This window comes from Benincasa hispida, chromosome 1 (assembly GCF_027475165.1).
Source record: "Benincasa hispida cultivar pf3 chromosome 1, pf3_genome.v1.1, whole genome shotgun sequence".
Classification (NCBI taxonomy): domain Eukaryota; kingdom Viridiplantae; phylum Streptophyta; class Magnoliopsida; order Cucurbitales; family Cucurbitaceae; genus Benincasa; species Benincasa hispida.
The window spans coordinates 47,008,393-47,030,807 of NC_143478.1; the positions used below are offsets into that span (position 1 = coordinate 47,008,393).

The following is a 22,415-nucleotide window of genomic DNA, read 5'->3' on the forward strand; positions in this document are numbered from 1 at the left end:
AACACTAGTTCATAAAATTCCACAAAATCTCAAAAAAAAAAAAAAAAATTCAAAATTCAAAATTCAAAATCTCTTTTTAAAACTTACCAAAACGATAAATATCCAAATACAAAAAGGACTTTTTAGGCTATGAATACGCTCAATTATTAACATACAATTTCATTAAAGCATTTTAAGTCTTAAGACTCCCTTGGACTTTGATTATTATCCTTCTGTTATAATCTATATATCATAACTGAATGGGTAATTTCTTTTACTATTTGTTAAATGAGATCAACAAACGTCAAACAACTAACAAGAAAGAGAACAAGATAGTAAAAAAAAAAAAGAAAAAAAAAAGAAATAGAGAAGTTTAGGTCATAAATTAAAGTAGGGAGAGAGAAAACATGGAAGAGGGAAATTGTTGATAAAACAATAAAAATATTTTTAACTTTTTTTTAAGGTAAGAGTACTAATGCTACTTTTGAGATTGGAAGTATTTTTGCAACGAGGTATTCAACAATTTATGTTCATATATTAAGTAAGATCAATTTTGTGTTTTTCTTCAAGTAAAGGGTATTTTTTAAACTTTTGAAAATTCAAAGGTATTTTTAAAATAAAACATGAATAGTTTCCATTCAAAATTAATGGTAAGAGTATTTTTGAACTCTTTTTGAAAGCTCAAGTGAGTACTTGTCCAATAGAGTTAAAATTAGGGGATTTGATATTTGAAGCCAAACCCATGTTTGGCCCTTAGAATAAAAGAGTTTGGAATATGATTTATTTATTTATTTTTTTAAATGAATGTCATGAGTTTGAGAAAATGTTTGCTTCATCTCCTACTTCTTATCAATTGTTGGTGAACGTCAACCGATTATCTTGATTGATCATGGGCATCTGATCATGTTGACTATCGAAGACCAACCATCATAAGCTAATACATCTTGACGATCAACGACCAAACCTTTTGACCATTGGTGACCAAACGTCATGACCATCAACGATTGACCATGATGACATCTAGCGACCAAACTCTATGATGGCTACTGACCATCACGATCGTCAGCGACCAACTATTGTAATTGTCGATCACCGACCGTCGTGAGCGTTGACCCTTGACCATCACATTTATCAGTGACCAACTACTATGATTGTGGATTGATGCATGACTTATCTATGATAGTCGACCATTGTCATAAGAAAGTTGTTATTGGCCATTGGCCGTTGACAACTTTTTTCCTATCATACATTCTTTTTTCTCCACTTCCTTTTCTTACTCATTTTCACACACACACCAACAAAAACAAGAAATTGGCTCTTCCATCTGGGACTTCCAATGGTTGAAGTATTGCACCCTTTCAAGTAATTTTAAAATAATTATCTTGAATTGATTGGCGTAAATTTCAATATTTTTGGGTTTAAAATTTAATTAGTGTGAAGAGCAATTAATTCAAATATAATTAGAGGAGAGATTTGAAATTTCGAAGTTGATTTGATATAGTTATATGAAATTTGGGGTTATGCATACACATGTGAATAAAAAAAAAAAAAAAAAAAAGGAAAAATTAAAATTTCCCCTTGTCTGGACGCCGCACGAACCCCCATAATGTTCATCTTCTTCGCTCTCACTCTTCAACCCAGCCGATCGTCGAGTCGGCTGCCGCGTCCTTCGTCCGCCCGTTGTCATCGATTTGTAGGGAGTTCGCCGGTGAGTTCTGCACAACAGTTGTTCGCCTCCGTTTATGCACAGATCTAGTCGTGACCGCCAGACGCGCCGCTCACCGTCGGTCTCCCTCGCGCACACCAGTCACCGTCCGCCCACGTTTTCGGTACTCAGGATCGGTCGCCGGCGTTCGCTGCATCATCACTAATCGCTAGGTCGTTCGATTTGGCGTTTCTTCCAATTAGCGCCTCGCAGACTCGCACGCCGCTGCACCTCCGCCCTCTGCCGTCACCGCCCAGCCCTTTATTGACGCCGGAAGCCGCTGGAAGTTGTCGGAATCTTGGTTTTTTGGGGTAAGGTTTTGGTATTTTAAAGGATTTTTAGGGAATATCTTGAATATCTATTAACTTTTAGCTTCAATGGATCGATATCCAATATGTTTTGTACTTTAGAGGTAAGTTTTGGGTGTCAAGAGTCGTACAGCAATTTCGAAGAGGTTATAACCACTTTTCGGCAAGAATTTACCTCTCCGAAACACTCTAATTGACATCTTAAATGGTGGAATTGGAATCCTAATTTTTTTTTTATTGCATGATCGGTGTAGGTTCAAGGTTTTTGTTTGAAGGATTGGAAGTGATTTTGGACAAATCTACGCTTGAGATTGTTTTAATACTTGAGCTTAAATTCGAGGTAAGTGACACTACTACTGAAATGCCTTTGAGCCAATGCCCAAACTAAGATGATTATGCTAAGCTAGATAAGGTCGATAGGAGCATGCTGACATCTATGAGCTATAATAATGTGATTATGACATGAGATTCATTGATTGTATTTTGTATGCTGGATAAATTAGCTATAATAATATGACTATGATACGAGTCCAATTGACTGTATTTCGCATGCTAGATAAGTTAGTGACTGTTTATGTGTGTTCGGGTTCACTATCTATGCTATGTAAATCTATATCTATGATAGGAAGAGTTAACAAGTTTACTAGATGGCCATCCAAGAACAGTTGTTATGAATTTCTCATAAAACTAAATTTCAAAGCTTTGTTACTGTGTTACTAAAATTATTTTTTTCTAAATAAAAATAATTAATTTATCTTCATTTCTACATTATTATCATAGAAGTTAATAGACCAAGGAAATTAATTGACGTGTACAATAGACATATCAAATATAAAATCATTTTAACATGAATAGATTAAATTTTTCATTTAAAATTATAATAAAAATCGATCCATGATTTTACATCTCTTTTGACCAATTGGAGAAGTCTTCATTAATTCCTTTGGTTAAGGCTTCATGCCCTCCTTTTGTAAATTTCATTTGTTTCTTATAAAAAAAATAAAAAATCAATCCATGATACACCAGAGTTATATAGTTCATAAATCAACCACTAAAACACTAGAAAAAAATCAAATTACCCAAACTTAGGCATAAGTAACCTGTACTCCAAACACAAACTTCAAAAACCTAGACTTTCAAACCATGCACCTCAAACACATACATTTGTGATTCTTAGGCTTCAAAACCTCAAATAAGTCACCATGAATTTTATTTCCAAGCTTTTGATTTCGAACTGGCGCCCCGAATGCTCTCCAAGTATACTTTTGAAACTTTTGAAAGTTCAGGAATATTTTTGACACAAAATACAAAGTTCAGTGACTTTTTTTTTCAATTTATTCTTTAAAAAAATTAGCTTAAGCGAAAATAAACATAGCTAACAAGTATGATCTTCCTCTTTAGAAGTCGGAGGTTCGATCTTCCATCTCCACCATTGCAATTGTTAGTGCTAAATAAAAAGTTAGATTTGATTTGGGCTTCAAAATGGACCTTCCGTGAGAAAACCTTCTATATAACCCTTTTATTACTCGTGAAGCTTACGTCCTAAATTGGATTGTGGTAATAAATCAGAGCACATGTTCTTTGCTCTTTCCTTCTTCTCCCTGCTTTTTCTTTCTTCTAACTCTCTCGTTTAACACATATATTTGATGACACCGTTCGTACTCCAACACACCTTTGTAGGGTGCTCTCGTCTCTTCTTCATTCCACACCCCCACATTCCAACTCCATTTTCTCTTTCCCTTCTCTTTTTTGAATATTCTGCTTCAATTACGTTGTTCCTAGTTCAACACCCTAGATTTTTGTTGTTTTATGTTTTCTATCGATTATATGTGTCTGTTCTTTCATATTTTGTTTTGACTGATTCAACTAATAGATTATGCGTTTTTTGTTTTTTTATTTAGTTTTCTTCCCCCCAGTTTTTGTTTAGCTTTTTGCTAGTTGATTTGGTTTGATTTCGATTGGTTTATATGTTTTATTGATTAAATGTTATTTCACATTTTGTTTTGACCAATTCAGCTGATAAATTATGCGTTTTTTGCTTAGTTTTTCTTTTCCTTATCTTTTGTCAGTTTTCACCTTCACACGTTCTTGCTAGTTGAACAGCCTAGAATTTCTATTGTTTTATATGTTTTATCTATTAAATATCTCTGTTCTTTAATATTTTTTTAACAATTGAACTGATAGATTACACCTTTCTTGTTTTTTTTTTCCTAATCTTCTTTGCTATTTTATGACTACCCATTTCGTCATCTTACCTGAACTGGGCTTTCACCTCTATTATTTCTAATATAAATGACGGGATTTGTTTCTATTACCTTGTTGCGATTAGATGGATTGATGGAGTGTTTTCTATGAGTACCATATCCGATTGGGGATAATTTCTGACAAATTTCGAAGATAAAACTTTAGATATTTGGTTCAATACATTTATACCTTCAAGAAAGTTGTAGATTGGAGTGAAACTAAGGTTCTTTTTATATTTAATAAATCTTGGCTTCATTGACAGGCGTCTTGGTGCTACACATACACATCAAACAATCAAAGCAGAATGAGAGTTGGAAATGTGTGTATGAATATTTGGGTTATACTTAATCAGATATTTGAATATGTAATTAGTTTATTTAGGAGTTGCGCTTTCATTGTTCTATCGATGGGTTCGATTCCTGTTCATGTTGCTTTCATAATGGATGGGAACAGGAGATTTGCAAAGAAAAAAAAGCTGGCAGAAGGGGCTGGCCATAGGATTGGGTATTTGGCTTTGACATTCATGCTCAAGTACTGCTATGAATTGGGTGTGAAGTATGTAACCGTTTATGCCTTCAGCATCGATAATTTTCGAAGAAGTCCTAAAGAAGTTCAAAGTGTGATGGATCTGATGTTGGAAAAAGTTGAATTGTTGATTAGAGAAGAAAGCCTTGTGAATCAATATGGAGTTAGACTTCACTTTTTAGGAAACTTAAATCTATTGAGTGAACCTGTCAGGAGAGCAGTTCAAAGAGCTATGGAAGCCACTAGAAACAATAACAGAGCAGAACTTGCTATCTGTGTTGCTTACACTTCCACTGATGAAATTGTTCATGCTGTTGAAAGGTCTTGTGAAGAGAAATGGAATGGGATGAATTCAAAAAGTGCAAGTGGAGTAGGATATGGTTTAAGCAAATTAGGTGTGGCTAAAAATGGTGAGAACTCCATAACAGTAGCCGATGTCGAGAAGCATATGTATACCAGAGTTGCTCCCGACCCTGATATGTTAATTCGCACATCTGGAGAGGCCCGCTTGAGCAATTTCCTTTTGTGGCAGACCTCTTTATGTTATTTGTATTCTCCTTCTGTACTTTGGCCAGAAATGAATTTTTGGCATTTTTTGTGGGCAATGTTGAATTTTCAAAGAAACAATCATCATTTGGTAAAGAAGAGGAAACAGTTATAATTTTCATTCCTAGTTGTGTTTCTTTTTTTTTTTTTTAATTCCCTTCGTATTATTGGGTAAGTTAATGTAACACTAGAACACCTCTTATGTATGTTGTACACAGGTTATAATAACTGTACAACTTTTTTGGCAACTTATTGTTATGTTAGTATTGGTTGAACAAACAGGACACTGTTTCAACTACAGGTACTCTGAATTACGATTGATATGAAGTGAGAATCAGAGTTCACTTTTTTTGGTTCAATTTTCCTAATTTCAACATCTTTATCAAACTACTTGAGTTAAGTTTATATTACCTTTCTCAACTGGAAGAACTATGACAAAACTTAGGGGTTTTTATTTATTTATTATTATTTCTTTAATATACAAATGGGTAGGGGATTTGAACATGGATCTTGTCATCTATAGGATATACAGATGTTAATTTGTTTACTAAAAATATCATTTGTTTGGCTATACCTATATATGGTTTTTCCCTTATTCTGTTTCCTTTAGAATTTATATCAGTTGTTGGGTGTCGTGCTTAAAATCGTTTTAAAACACGTTTTTTATCACTCACATTAACTTGGCATTTTATCTTATACTTATAAATGCAATTTTCATATCAAAATTGTCTTGAATGATTTAGAGCCTGTTCTAAAATGATTTAAAAAATGATAAATGTGATTTTAATTATTTTAGAATCATTTTCAAACATATCTTTAGAAAAATGAGAAAAATGATTGAGGTGCGATGGTTGATTTGGTCAATGGATGTTAATATTAACATTTACTAGTTTGTTATGTTCCATTCTATTAGGTTGTGTGCATTTACTGATAAAGTTTGCTGCTCAAAAGTGATCATATTTTTAGTTCTTTACCTTTAAGTGGAACTAAAAACATCTTTTCTTTCTATTATTGGTCTCTTGCTATACCATGTTCATTCAAACTTGTTCTTGCACAACAGTGGTTTGGTTCTTTTATAGGATGCATTATTGTGTTCAAATGCTTATCTAAGCAATTTACTCATTAATTCTTAAATAATTGTAATTTATATCTATTGTCCATTTGGTAACTATTTAGTTTTTAATTTTAAATCTTTGAAAATTTAATCTATATACAACTCTTCTATTTTTAAATTTATTGTATTGTTATCTAATTTTTATCAAAGATTTAAAAAATCAAGTTAAATTTTAAAACTGAAAAAAGAAGTTTTAAAAAAGTTGTTTTTGTTTTAGAATTTGGTTAAGAATTCAACATTTTACTTAAAAAAAAATGCAAATACCTTAAGAAACTAGGAAGAAGTATATTTAAATTTAAAAATAAAAAAATCAAATAGTTATCAAATTGGATTTCACATCGTAAGATGAGGTTAAATTTGATGCAAGATGAAGTTAAATTTGACACGTCTATCTATTTTAGTCTTATCCCTTCAATTCTTCAACAATGATTAATAGTAATGAATTCTATCAAATGTATAGATGCTATGTTTAATGTTATACCAATTAAAACCACTAGAACAATCTATTTTGTCCAGTTCTATAGTCAATATTTCCAAGAAAACAGTATTCTAGGCAGAATTTGATTGGGATGCTAATCGTTCATGAGTTCTAGGATACATATTTTTTTCATTTACGTTCTTAATACATTCTAAATTCAATTCGAAAATATATGGTTAATCAATGACTAATTAAATATAAAACGAGCATTTAAGTGGTCTAACTTAATTAGTCCATAAATAAATTAAGCATATTTAATCACAATGAATAACTCAATGAATAACTCAATAACTCAGTTGCAAGCATCTTTTTCAAATTAAGGATTTCTCGTAGATCATTTCTTGTGATGATGACATCATCTACGTATATAGTCAAGATTACAGTTTTGTTATTTGCATATTTCAGAAACAGAGTATGATCAGCTTGACATTGATGATAATCATTATTAATCATAAATTTGGCAAGTTTGTCAAACCAAGCACGAAGAGGTTGTTCTAACTGTACAAAGACTTTCTCAACTTGTGTTACAAAATTGACAAGTAAAGAGTACAAAAGAAAAATAAAAGAATAGAGAAGACCGAAATATAGATTTACATGGTTCACTACCAATATGTTAGCTATGTCCATGGAGTTTAGTGAAAACAATTTTATTAGAGAGAATGTCACAAATAATATAGAATGACCAGAATTAATAATGCCTCAAGAGTTAAAGTACTTATATAATGCATTTATCTAAACCCAAAGTGGGAAATGAAACAAATTAAATAAATAATTAAACATCTCCTAAACCAATTTTGATTAGGATTCAAGGCATTCAAATAAACATACCAAATCATCTCCTAGACCAATTCTAATTAGGATTTAAGACATCCCAACAAATATCTACCTTGACTTGAAATCTTCTAAACCAATTCTAATTAGGATTCAAGGTGAAAAGAGATAAGGAGGTACCTACTGCAAGTTAACTATGTTACGAGCAATGCTATAACATTCCACAAGACAATTAATAACACCAGAGGTTGGCAACCCAATTCGGTGTGAATCACTTACATTTGGGGATAGTGTACCCAGGAAAGATAATTTTACTAATATCAATGATAAGTAATTTTAAAAAAATACTTATATGTAATAGACGCACGATAACAATGACACTCATACAACTTTATCACTCAACTAATAATCTAGGTTCCCTGGCCTCTAGGTGTGACACTCCTTCTCACGGTGTCTTAGACTTCCCCTAAGTTGTATTGTCGGTGAAGAAAATCTTAGGCTTCCTTTAAGATCGAGACTTCCCCTCTATAAGACTTGAGCTTACCTCAAGTCATGAGACCCCTTCCCAATCGTATTGTATCTTTCCTTTTAAGAACAAAGTCCCCTTTGTTCGAATGGCTTAGGCTCCCCTTAAGCTTGAGAATCCTTTCTTAAAGGATTTTCTTAGCCTCGATGTGAGGAATACAAAGTACGTCTTCAAGAAACTCAACTCTGTCAATACACTGCAATGTTAATCAAATACACACTGAGTTGTTTTTCAAACACAAGTTTCACACAAAATAGAATGGTCAGCCTTTTTTGAAAAACTAAAATCCCTTTAAATATGTACAGTGGAAACACAACAAGAAACCCTAACTTCCATAGAAACACAAGCTAAAAAGGAAAAGATATCAACAAAATAAGATAATAAAGGAAACCACTAATAAGGAAAGTATTTTGTAGGATCAACATTGTCGTAAACATTCCTTTTCCTAAAACCACCAATGCAGATACACATCTCATAATACTTGAGATGCTTAAACAAGTATTTCCAACCACACAAACTCTAACAAATTTCTCCTTTGCCAATATTTTTTAAGCTACGACAAATTTAAAAAAAAAAAAAAAACCCCAGAACACAACCATCAGAGAATCAAAACCATAATGTGATAGAAACAAAGTAGAACAATCTAATGAACAAACCAACAACATTTGATAACACAAAAGAACAAACAATAACCCGACAACAAACACTTCTCCCCTTTTTGGCAAGCTTAAAAAAAAAATCATGCAGGGAGACAATTAACACATCCAATCATCAACATCAAACTTCACCACAACATCTTGAGCACTAGAGGTTTCACCATGATCAAGATTGTTTAAAGAGCCACGAAGCAAATTTAGCATATCATCCACTTCAGACTTTCAAGCATATATTTCTGAATCAACACACCAAGATCTTTGGACTCATTTTCTAGAATGCACATCACCTTTTTCCCACACAGAGTCAAAAGAAACTCTCTAATAGAACCACTGTCAGTTGCAGGAACATCAGGATGAACCAGGTCAGGTATGTGTTTTCCTTGATATAATCTATAGCTGAAAGATAGAGCAGTAGGCAGAGGACTAGGCACATCCAAGTCCTTAAGAATATCATACATTTGAGTAAGAAGAATCCCACAAATAAAATGAGGAAAATATAAGCGGCATTTAGCGGCATGGGAACCAATGATGTTTGATTTGATTAAGAATGAAAGCACCATAATTAAATGTAACCCTTATGCCAATCTGAAAGAGGAGACTTACCGACATGGTAGAGAGACCAGATGTGTGAGATGATGGACACCAGTTTTCAACCCATATATTGTGAAGCAACACATATTTCACGCTAAGATCAGAACAAGGTAATTGACCCTTCTTGGGCCAAGCACGCTTAACACCTTTTGTGAGTTCAAAAACAAGATCAGACATAGAGGGTCGTTGTTTAGTGACATTTTTAGGAACACGAAGATTTAGGAACTTGTTGATGAGAGAGGCTGAAAAAATAAAACAATGCCCTCTCACATGAACTCTTTTATAGTCAGAGCTGCTTTCACTGTTAAATTGTCAAGAGAGATTCACAAAGAATTCATGAACCAATTGAGGGTAGTAGGGCCCAAGGTTCAACACAAAACGAACAATATCAGCCTTCACGAGTGACTCCGTAATTTCTAAGCAAACTTGAGCTTGTTCTGAATGATCTCTTTCAATATAAATCCTTCTATTTACCATAAACTTTAACATCTTTGCACTATCTTCAGTGTGGAAGGATATACCATCTAGAGGCACAAAAGGGATGTCTTTCTTTTTCACTCTCCTCTTGGTGTCAGATTTTTTAATATCCTCAATCTGCGCACTTTGATAATCTTCTTTAGAAAAATTCTCTTATACATTAATCCATTCAGTGTCAGAGACATCAGTACTTTTAGAGTTTTTCTTCCAGATACCAACATCTTTACTAAGTACTTTTAGAGTTTTTCTTCCAGATACCAGCATCTTTACTAACACCTTTGTTCTTTTCCTTTTGTTTCAACTGACTAATTGGTATAATGAAAAGTCATCAACAGGGCTGGTTGAACTCTCATTTGATTCTTTCTCCTTAGAGCCTCAATCACTTTCCTCAAAAGAACTTCTTCTCTCCTAAGCCTTATCAAATTCGTTATTTTCATATTCAATTTTTGAACTTGACTTACTTGAGTTGCTTTTGTCCATTTGACTGTCAGTATCTCTATGATCATTTTCATTTTCAACACATTTAACATCATTCAACACCCCAGATGTAATGAAATTTGACAACACATTTAATGCATCATTCTCAATAGTATCAACATTTAAAGTGTGTTTGACTCAACATCACCCACATTTGGACTGTTATCAGATAAACTATCCCTTAACGATTCAACAATTTCAGAATTCCTGGAACTGTTTTCTATTTTCAACATTCAATGATTGATCTTTCTCAACAACATATATGACTTTGACAATTTTAGCAATAGGGGAGACATACACAGGAACGTTACTTGAATGGTTCTGATCAAACAGAAAGAGGGATGCATCCACCTCAACACTAGGACCAACTAGATCCTCAATGGTAAGTTTGAGAGAGGTGCACTCTAATTCATCAATTAGCGGAAGAAATTAGGATCATTAAGCACTTTAATTCATTAATTTTAGCATCTAAGTAAGCATGTTCATCAAATAAAAAGAGGGTTTCAGTAATATACGTTTGAAGAACTCTTTAATCTTCAAATTGAGCTTGATTCTCCTCAGCAGTTCGTTTAGACCACAACTGGATCTTCCCTACTATTCTCTAAGACCTTAGATTAAATTGCAGGATTCAAAATAAGCCGAATTTAGGGAGTTTTGAAGAGCAAAATGGATTTTTTCTGCAAAAATTTGAAGAACTCTTCTTCAACCTATTTTCAGCCAAGAAAAAACCAGTTGCATGTCTTCTTCTCAGCACCAAAATGTCGCAGTTTTGGTGAGATTCCTTATGTAATCTCATTGCACCCAAGATTGACACCTAGTAGCTCTAAACATAGGGTCTCTCATACTCAACATTGTATATTTATATGTATATATTTAAAACCCACTGGAGTTCTAGTCCAAGTGGAAGTTTGTTGGGAATGTCCTAAAGCTCGTAGTTTATAAGCATTAAACATATTCTATTCACAATAAAGATATTATTTAAATTTTCTATCAATAAAGGTGTTATTGAATTGCATTCTTTTATAAATCTAATAAACTAACCCATGACTACAATATGAATATTTAAACTAGAGCATCAGATACCCATTACTCCTGAGAGATTCTCATCCTAAAAGAGAATACAGAGGTCTCACTTATGGTGGTCCTCATTGGAATTTTGTTTGTTGGATCGTGTCTGTTTGTGGAGAAGGGATTTCGTGAAGAAGATTTGTGATCTTCAAAGGTATGAATTTCTTCTCCCTTTTTTCCTCTTTAAACACATGCTATAAATTTAGAATGAATGTATAATTTTTTTGTTTGGTTCTGTAAATTTCATTGTTCTGTGAAAAATTGAAGATTGGGTCGATCCCTGCTTCCGCTACGAAACTTCATAGTTCTTTTAATAAACCATTCTTGGAATTTTGCATCAAATATTTGACATGCATCATGCTAATATACGATGCTTGAGACAAGGCCAACCTTTTGTTCTTACGATTCCTAATGATTTGGATCCCTAGAACAAACTGCACCTCTCCCAAATCTTTCATTTGGAATTGGACGGCCAACCATTTTTTTACGTTAGTCAGAAAACCTATATCATTTCCAATGAGTAGGATATTATCCATATACAACACAAGGAAAGCTACTGAGCTGTTGATGATTTTCTTATAAACACAAGGCTCATCAATATTCTGATGAAAGCCATAAGATTTGATCACAATATAAAATCTTATATTCCAAGATTGAGATGCTTGTTTCAGTCCATAAATGGACCGATTAAGCTTGCAAACCTTTTACTCTTGATCTTGTTCAATGAATCCTTCTGGTTGATTCATGTAGATGATCTCTTCAAGATTTCCATTCAAAAAGGTAGTCTTAACATCTATTTTCCATATTTCATAGTCATAATATTTGACTATGGACAAGAGAATTCTAATAGAATTTAACATGACAATAGGTGAGAAAGTTTCTTCATAGTCCACTCTTTCAACCCGGGTATAACCCTTTGCTATAAGTCTAGCTTTAAAGGTCTGTACCTTTCTATTTACACCTCTCTTTCTCTTATAGATACATTAATAACATATAGGCTTTACCCCATCAGGTTGATCTATAAGCTCCTAGACAAAATTGAAGTACATAGACTCCACTTCTTAATTCATGACTTTAATCCATTAATCCTTATCAATTGATTGTTTATAAGACAATGGATCCTTAAGACCATCATCAACTATGATGTCTTGGGCTTCTGTTAAACCCATGTAGCATACAGATGAGTTCATAAACTTCCTACTACGTCGAGGCAATCTCAACTCTTGAGATGGATGTGAATTACTAGATGAGCTGATGTCAACAACTCTTGTTGATGTATCAGCCCCTTTAACAACCTTTGTTGAAGTCTCAGTAGATTCATTAGAAATTTCACTTAAAAAAATTTTGCTTTGTGGTTTATGATCCCTCATGTGGTCTTTTTTCAAGAAGGTAGCATTTTCGATACAAACACTGTATTCTCACTTGGATCAAAGAAGTACCCACCTCTCGTTTCCTTGGGATAGCCTACAAATAGGCATACTTTCGAATGAGGTTCCTGTTGGGTTGTATGTCCTAAAACTTGAAGTTTGTAATGTTTAATATATTCTATTTGAAATAAAGATGTTATTGATATTTATTCAATAAAAATTATTGTTGAATAGGTAAATTGTACTTGCATAGAATAAATCCAATAAACTAAGATCCATGACTATTACATGAATGTTTGAACTTTATTTGGAGACATAAAGATGGGTCAAGTTCGAGTAAATAGCAAAAACAGTCTATAGTTTATGAATAAGGTTGAGTACCTTATTCTGATAACACTATTAGACGCGATCCACTTTGTAGATAGTACAAATGATGTGATCCTCAATCGTTCATGTGGAGACATGTGAGTGGAGGCGTCCTATGCAATGAGTTTGTATAAGACCGGGACCAATAAATAAGTCACTCTTACTTTATAATGTTGGTTATTGTTTAAGACTGATTGTTTCAAATCGATGATCTAGATAACTCAACCTGAATTCTGAGCTAACTATGAACTCCTGTTTATTCGAGATTATCCTTAGATTTGCATAGGTAAGGGTTGGCTCAACAACGTCGGCTCAATAAGCTTCCCATTTTAGGAATAAGACCGGGTAGATAGCTGGGGATATAGAGTGTAAGATGGAATTCACTCCTACCGTTTTAGGGTTAGTAGAGAGGTTGTTCTCTTAAGTGCTTATTCCAAGTCTTGAACAAAGGGCCCCACCCTTTCATTGGCCTGAAAGGGACTCAGTTCAGTAATTGGATCATAAACTAATTGTTCATTAGAGGATCAATGAGATTTAAGGAGCAAGATGTAATTTCGGGGGTAAAACAACATTTGACTCAGCCGTTATTACGAACAACCTATGAAGAGTTGACTTACTAATTATGGTTAAATCAAGTGGGCAGAAATATATCTACAGTGAGGAGAGTGCAACCATCGAGCTATAGTGGTGTGTCTTGGTGGTTAACGAATATTGATTAATTCGGATTAAAGAGTTTAACCGATTAATCTTAGATCGTTAGAGCTCATGATCTGTAGGTCCATAAGATCACTCTACTAATTCGTAAAAGATTAAATCTTGGATTAGAAAATTGAGGAATTTGAAGTGTTTAAATTTGAAATTAGGGTTTCAATTTGAAGTGTTCAAATTTCAATTTAAGGTTTGAATATTGAAGTGTACAATTTCAAACCAGGGTTTGGACAATTATATTTGAAATAATTAACGTTTAAATTTATCAAAATTAAACGTATTTGGAGAGTTTAAGATATTTAAATGTTGATTTAAATATTGCTTACATGAATAAGATTCATGTTTAAATTAGACGTTTTATTAATTTAATATTTGATATGAAATTATTAATTAATTACTAATTAAATTTGTTTAATTAATTAATCAAAATTAAAATCATTTTTCATTCTTTAAATTCAATTTATGGAAATTGAATTTAGTTTTTAAATTATTCTTATTTTGAATTAATTTAAAAATTGAAAAATGAGCTTTAGTGGAAAAAACCAACTTTTGAAGCTGGTAGTGGATTTTTCCATATTTGGACACCTTCCCCACTCACTTAGTGCTAATTAAGGTGTCAATTAGCTCAAAGACTAAGTTTTTGCATGCTTTCATTGATTAAAAGAACTTCAGATTTGAAGTGTGCTTGCATGGAGAATTTGCTGAAAAATCTTATTTTATGAAATTCTCCAAAAAACACTCTCCTAACCACTTGAGATCCATCTCAATTGAGAGTTCATCCACTCAAATCCAAGGCTGAGAATAGTAGAGAAAATTATTTTGGTGGTGTACTAGTGATTTAAAGGTCAAATTCGTGGTGTATAGCAAGGATCAAGAGGGATTCTTCAAAGGTATACATGCTTGAAACCCTCTTTCTCTTAAATTTGTTTTAAGCATGCTTTTGTAGCTCAAATTAAAAGTAATTAGATTACTTAATGATTCTGTTTACTTCTGCTTTATGCATGTTTAATCTTCAAGTGGTATCAGAGCATGATAGAAGCATTCAATTAACGTTAATTTGAGTTTGGTGGGTGAATTTCTATCAATGCATGTTTGGTGACTGATATAGTTTTTAATTCAACTTTGGCTTTAGATTTCTCTTTGATCGAAGTGTTAAATTTGTAATTGGCTCTTAGTTTATGAGACTTAATTTTTGACTAAGGGTCTGTCATTTTAATAGAGTCAATAGAGTTGAAACTAGGTTGTAATTGAAGATTGAAGCAAGCAAGCTTAACTGGAAAATCTAGAGAAGATGCTACTGCCGACGCTGCCCAGATAGCGTTGCAACGCTGTTCTTTGTGAATTTGAAGTGTTGCAATGCTGCTCATCCTAGCCCAGAAATGCACCCGTCCACAAATTGGTTCGTGGGACGGTCCGATTCAACCGGTTTGGTGGCTTGGGGTCCGATTCAACCCTAAATAGACTGGTTCGACCTCTTTTAGAGCTTTGAAGGGGTGATTCGAGCAGTCCAAAGGCTTCCTCAAGTGTTTTTTTTTAACATTTATTATTGTAATAAATTTAGTTTTTGCTTGCTTAGGATGCCAAAGTTGATCCATATCAAGTGTTATTTAAATATTTTATGCATGTAATGTATGTTATATTTAAATTAAACATGTATGTGCATATTGTATGCGATGTAGATTTAAAATCCCACCATAGGAAAGCATGTTCCATACATTGATGTATGTTATAAATTAGTTATAATGTATATAGTATGCATGAGTTGGGTTTCATAAGTTTAATATAAGTGTTATATTAATGTATGAAATTCTTATGTGAATATTATAGTATGTCTATTTTTTTTTTATATGGGTTATAAAGTGAGTCAGACATTTAAAATGTATAACAAAGACAAGATGCATGCTCACTTAGGTTGAATAACAACTTCTTTTCATAGTTAAAATAGGCCATTATCTTATAAAATGTGGTTACAAACTCGATCGGTCTATAATCCTGTCTAAGGCTTAAGGTCCTTAAGTTGACGGTTTATGTTACACCTCCTACCTGGGGATTTTAGCCGATATACTGAGTGTTGTTAACCAGTTTCATGAGCATGCGTGAGCGTGTGAGGTTTTAAAACTGGTTTATCACCTAGACATCATAGGTTAAATTCAAATATAAATGTTATACTTAGATAAATCACATAGACTTGTTTGTTAGCCGAAATATACCTAAGTACAAATTATACCCAAACATTTAGAACACTTCAGTAGGAGATTAATAACATATATGATATGCTGTTTTTAGCTCTCACATCCCTAAGAGTTCACACAGTGAGATTCATGCTCGGCTTCGAGTCACCCTAGAAGTGACCTCCATTCAGAAAGTATTTGTATGGGTTAATAGCAAGGTAAATAGGGGAAGTGACTCATAATAAGTGGGTGAAGGATATGTGTCAATGTGTCCTGTGGTCTCTTCCATTAGTTTGGACTATGAGATTCCTATGTTGCACCTTCTTGTTGACTTTAAGAAACCTTTATTAGTCGCTTGACAAACGACTATCCCCTTGGAGGGTCGTATCATGGGATTCAGAACAACTCAAACTCCAGAAATGGACAAGATTTTTTAGGTCAGTACCCAACCTTGACTATCCAATTCTAAAGCATCATTTGAGTCAACCTTTGAAGTCTAAAAATGGATGGTACATTTACAAAATTACTAAGTATTAGTAAATTCTTGACCAAAAATGATAACTAAATGACTAGAGGAATAAGAGTTATTTTGGAGATAGTATTTAGTCAAGAATGTCTTGCTTTAGTGAAGGATTATTTGATTGCCCCTCGGTAGCACTTATTCCGACTCACTATATATCGTTGCAAATAAATAATAAATATTAGATACATTATTTCTTTTTGCTAAAATTGTATTGGATTTAGACACAATTTACTAATTAGAATTTGTTTAAATTTCCAGCATGTTGAATTCCTCAAATTTACTCACTTCCGATATGTTTAATGGTAAAAATCATTCAACATTGAAATCAAATATACTAGCAAACGATGATTTAAAATTTATTTTAACAGAGAAATGTCCTCAATCTCTCAAATCTTTAGTAGACCAAAATGGTTGGAATGAATATGACAAATGGATTAAGGCAAATAAAAGGGCCTGAAACATTATTCTATTGCTAAGAAAACTAAGAACATGGCTTCTACTAAAGAAATCAAGAATACCATAGAAGAAGAAACAAAGAAAGCACGACAAAGTAAATACGATTTGTTTGTCATAGAGATGTGCTTAGTGGAACATGATCAAAAGATCTGGATAATAGATTCAAGTGTCGCTAATCATATCTGTGCTTTTGCTCAAGAAACTAGTTCTTGGAGACAGCTTACAGAAAGCAAAACAACTTTTAAGGTAGGGACCGGGGATGTTGTTTCAGCCAAAGCAGTGGGAGATATGAAGTTATTTATTGGAGATAAACATATTTTACTAGAAAATGTTTATTATATTTCTTCTATGAAAAGGAATTTAATATCTATCTCTTATTTGCTTGAACAAAATTACAAAGTCTCTTTTGAAAATAACGAAGTGTTCATTATTTCGAAAGATATTAAAATATGTTATGCAAATATAGAAAATAACTTATACGTGTTAAAACCAACTGAGGTAAAAGCCATTTTAAATATATAGATGTTTAAAACAACAGAGACTCAAAATAAGAAAAGAAAGATTTCTCAAAAGGCCTATCTTTGGCATTGGAGACTTGGTCACATTAATCTCAATAAGATTGAGAGATTGGTTAAGAGTGGACTTCTAAATCAGTTAGAAGATAACTTTTTACCTCCATATAAATCTTGTCTTGAGGGTAAGATGTCGAAAATATATTTTACTAGAAAAGGTCTTAGAGCCAAAGAATCCTTGGGGCTGGTACATTCAGACCTCTGTGGTCATATGAATGTTAAAGCTAGAGGAGGGTATGAATATTTCATCAACTTTATAGATGATTATTCAAGATATGACTATATTCACCTAATACATCATAAGTTTGAGACACTTGAAAAGTTCAAGGAGTATAAGGCAGAGGTTGAGAACCAATTAGCTAAAAAGGTTAAAACACTTCAATTAGATCGAGGTGGTTAGTTCATGGACTTAAAATTCAAGGACTATTTGATAGAGCATGGAATTTAGTCCTAACTCACAGTGCCTGACACACCACTACAAACTAGTGTAGCAGAAAGGAGAAATAGAACCCTATTGAATATGGTTCTATGATGGGTTATGCTCAGTTACCTAGTTCTTTTTGGGGTCGTGCACTACATAATGCAGTGTATGTTTTGAACATGGTTCCCTCAAAAAATGTTTCAGAAACACCTTAAGAGTTATGGAGAGAACATAAAGATAGTTTACGTCACTTCAGGATTTAGGGATGCCCAACACATATATTGGTGTAGAACCCAAATAAATTGGAACATCGTTCAAAAGTATGTCTATTTATAAGTTATTCTCAAGAGACAAAAGGTGGTTATTTTTATGATCCTCAAGAAGATAAAGTATTTGTATCAAAAAATGCAACATTCCTAGAGGAATACCACATTAGAAGTAATCAACCTTGCAGTAAGCTAGTATTGAGTTAAATGCTCAGAGAAGCTATAGATAAATCAACAAGAGTTGTTGATTAGGCTGGTCTTTCAACAAGAGTTTGATGAAACTAGTACTTCACATCATTCTCAAGAATTGAGAATGCCTCAACATAGTGGGAGGGTTGTTTATCAGCCTAACCATTACATGGGTTTAATAGAAACTAAAGTCATCATACCTGATGATGGACTACAGGATCCATTGACTTTTAAACAAGCAGTGGAAGATGTGAATAGAGACCAATGGATAAAAGCCATGACCTCGAAATGGAGTCAATGTATTTCAATTCAGTCTGGGAACTTGTAGATCAATCAGAAAAGGTAAAACCTATTGGTTGCAAATGGATCTACAAGAGAAAACGAGACCAAGTTGGTAAGGTATAGACCTTTAAAGCTAGACTCGTGGAAAAAGGGGTTACTTAAAGAAAGGGGGTAGACTATAAAAAAACCTTCTCTCCAGTTGCCATGATTAAGTCTATTAAAATACTCTTGTCCATTTTCGCCTTTTATGATTATGAAGTCTTATAAATGAATGTCAAGACAACTTTTTTAAATGGCTATCTTGATGATATTATCTATATGTCTCAACCAGAGGAGTTTATTAAATAGGGCCAAAAGTAAAAGGTTTGTAAGCTTAATAGATCCATTTATGGGTTAAAACAAGCTTCTCGATCCTGGAATATGAGATTTGACACAGCGATATAATCTTATGGATTTGAACAGAATGTTGACGAACCTTGTGTTTATAAGAAGATTGTCAACAAAATTATAGCTTTTTTGGTCTTATATGTTGATGATATTCTACTCATAGAAAATGAAGTAGACTTTCTAGTTGATGTTAAGAGATGGTTGGCTACGTAATTCCAAATAAAGGATTTAGGAGAAGGACAATATGTCCTTGGGATCCAAATAGTTCGGAATCATAAGAGCAGAACGCTGGCATTGTCTCAGACATCTTATATTGACAAGATGTTGTCTTGATATAAAATGAAAAATTCCAAGTAAGATATGTTAGCTTCATTTGTCTAAGGAACAAAGCTTCATTTGTATAAGGAACAATATTCTAAGACACCTCAAGAAATTGAGGAAATGAAAAGAATTCCTTATGCATCAGCAGTCGGGAGCTTGATGTACGTTATGTTGTGTACACGTCCTGACATATGCTATGCAATTGGAATTGTCAGTAGATATCAGTTCAATCCCTAGATATGATCATTGGACTGCCATTAAAAACATCCTCAAGTATCGTCGAAGAACAAGGGACTATATGCTTGTGTATGGTGTATGATGCGATGAAAGGATGTGTGGATGCGATGATTTATCATGCAAGTTTTCTTAACAAAGCGCAAGTATAAGCCTTCTTAGGGCCCTGGTAAGTCTAGGGTTGAACGCAAGGATTACTAAATAGATATGCGGCAGACTCTCTGATCCTATTGCGTTGGTGATTTAACTTTGATTTTCTAATGCGATGGAATTAAATGCACAGCGATAAAAGGGTAGTGTTGTAACAAATATGCGATAAAGGGGTTGAGAAGAGGTTTTGCTAGCATTTCTTAAGATATTGTACAAGTCATGCGATCATGCTATAAACAAATATTAAGCACTACATTTCTTAATGCATAACGACACATTTCCTATGTCTAGGATGCATGCGATGTGTATAGAATGCAGCAGATAGAACTTATTTCTAAGTCTCTACTCTTCCTTATGTGATCTAATCCATCTCTCTAAAGTCTAGATTCTATCTTTAGACTACTTTCTCAAGTACTCTAAATGATGAATGAAGCATACATAAGACAAAATGATCGCATAAAGTGCATAGCATAAGTCATGCCAGCTAAGTGCTTCTCAACCCATTCACAAATTTAGCTACTCATGTATGGTGTGAAGAGACTGAACATAAATTGAAATGAAGTTTTCATTCATGCAAATAAAGTGTTTAAGTACAAAACAATAAATGGTGTAAGTATTAAGCTAGGTAAGCAACGTCTTGCTTCCTCTGGCATTTTACACTACTGTTATCACTTCAATTCTTTCCCAAGTTGTAAACTCTTACTTTCGCAAGGGTTCCGACAGTCTCTCGACCTCTCCGAAAATTAATTTCTTTTCAAGAATTCCCTTCCCTCGGCTTCGCCTCGCCTCGCCTCGCTTCACTTGGAAATCCTGCTGGTTTGGTAGCATTGGGTATTTGTAGACTTCCAGATAAAACAGTTCTTCTCTCTAATGATTGCGTGGATGGGCAACATTAATTTTCATACCCTGTTGCATCGTCTGATAGTCACCGAAAGTTCAATGTATTTGCAACGGTATGGTCTTCAACGATCGTCAACTGAATTTTTGATCTGACTGTTATTGGCTTTACGTCCCATCACATTTTATCATATTAGGCGACCGCCTTTATGTAAGGTCATCACACGATCATCTTTTGAGGTATCCTTGGATCGCAAACTCAAAACGCGCTATCGCATTGTTCCTGCAGAGAATAACTTCATTTAACTGCTTTTATGTGATGAGAGTTAGCGATCACAATTTTTCTTTTAGTTTGGCGCATTCAATCGTAATATTGCTTATTCACCATCGCTTTCTCCCATTGTTTTAATAATTTGAGCTTTAATAACTTGTATTTCTACCAGTTATCACATACCCAAATTTAAAACAATGCTTGCCCTCAAGCATAAACTAAAGATTTCTCAAAATTTCAATCGCCTTTACCCTGCCTAGGCTTCTCATGATGCCTTATTCATACCACTGAACCATTGTCATTATTACTTTCTATCCTAATCTCTTCCTAAATATTACCTCTACCTTGCCTAGGCTTCTCATGCTGTGGAGGCTGTTCATGTTGTGGAGGAGTTCGTGACCGAGGAGATCGTTGAGGACGAGCATGAAGTGTTCGTGCGGTGTTGCAGTCGTGTAGATCGAGTGTTCGTGGTCGCTGTTGTTCGAGCGGTTGCGCAACGAAGCGTGGAGACGCTACTACCATTGTTTGTACAATTTTCCTTTTGTGCTTTTGAGATTTTCATGCTGTAATTTATGTATGATTTGCATAACTGTTTATGTTTGACGACGACTGTAAATATATGTTCATTCATGATTGTAATTTGGAATAGTCTTGTTCCATTGCTCATGGAAATCTTTCGAGTTCTGATTTTCTTCAATTGGTATCAGAGCCAGGTTACAAATTGGTCCCAGGATTGAAACCTGGCTCTGATATCAATTGATATCAGAGCCAGGTTCTCTAATATTCCAAATTACAGATCTAAATCGAACGCATTTTTCAGTCACAGTGGGTTTCTGCATTTATGGTTAACCGTTTTTTGTATTTGTGGATGAATTTGATGAAAGTTTCGGGTTTAAATTTCCTGTTTGTTAAAGCTTTCAGTATTACAATGTGTTGATTGTAAAGGCCCCTACATTTTTGGGTGAAATTAACTTTGCAATCGAGTCTGTAATTCGAAAAGTTCGAGTTCGTCGAGTCATTCGTGATGAAGCTTCAGTGCATGGCGATGCAGTTCTCAACGAAGAAGAAGACCAAGCGGGACTGGGGTATGCCCTAGTTTATTGTATATTGTACATTTTTATATTGTATTATACATTAGTCTCCCGAGTCATTAGGACAAGTGGGAGATTATTGAGATTGGTGTTCTAATTCTCCGGAGTCTCATTGTTTTGTAAAGGTACATATTGTTCAATGAATAAAATAAGTGTGATTTAATTCTGACATTTACTCATATCCAATAAAGAAAGCTCATTGGTTATCTTATGTGAACTTAAGCATGTATATGTGATATACAAGTGGATCATGCCTTAAGTGATAACCTAAATCGGTCTGTAGTATAAGGATTAAGGTGGGATACCTGATCTTGGTGAAACTATGGATACAACCCGCT

The 22,415-nt window shown here is 33.8% G+C and overlaps 1 pseudogene across 1 annotated transcript; it reads left to right on the forward strand.

Annotated features, from left to right (window-relative positions):
* Positions 1–1,272: 1,272 nt before the first annotated feature.
* LOC120067446 (dehydrodolichyl diphosphate synthase CPT3 pseudogene) lies at positions 1,273–5,428 on the forward strand (annotated as a pseudogene). The gene is made up of 3 exons (XR_016527403.1): positions 1,273–1,995; positions 2,247–2,332; positions 4,499–5,428. The product of XR_016527403.1 is annotated as a dehydrodolichyl diphosphate synthase CPT3 pseudogene (transcript).
* The last annotated feature ends 16,987 nt before the right edge of the window (positions 5,429–22,415 follow it).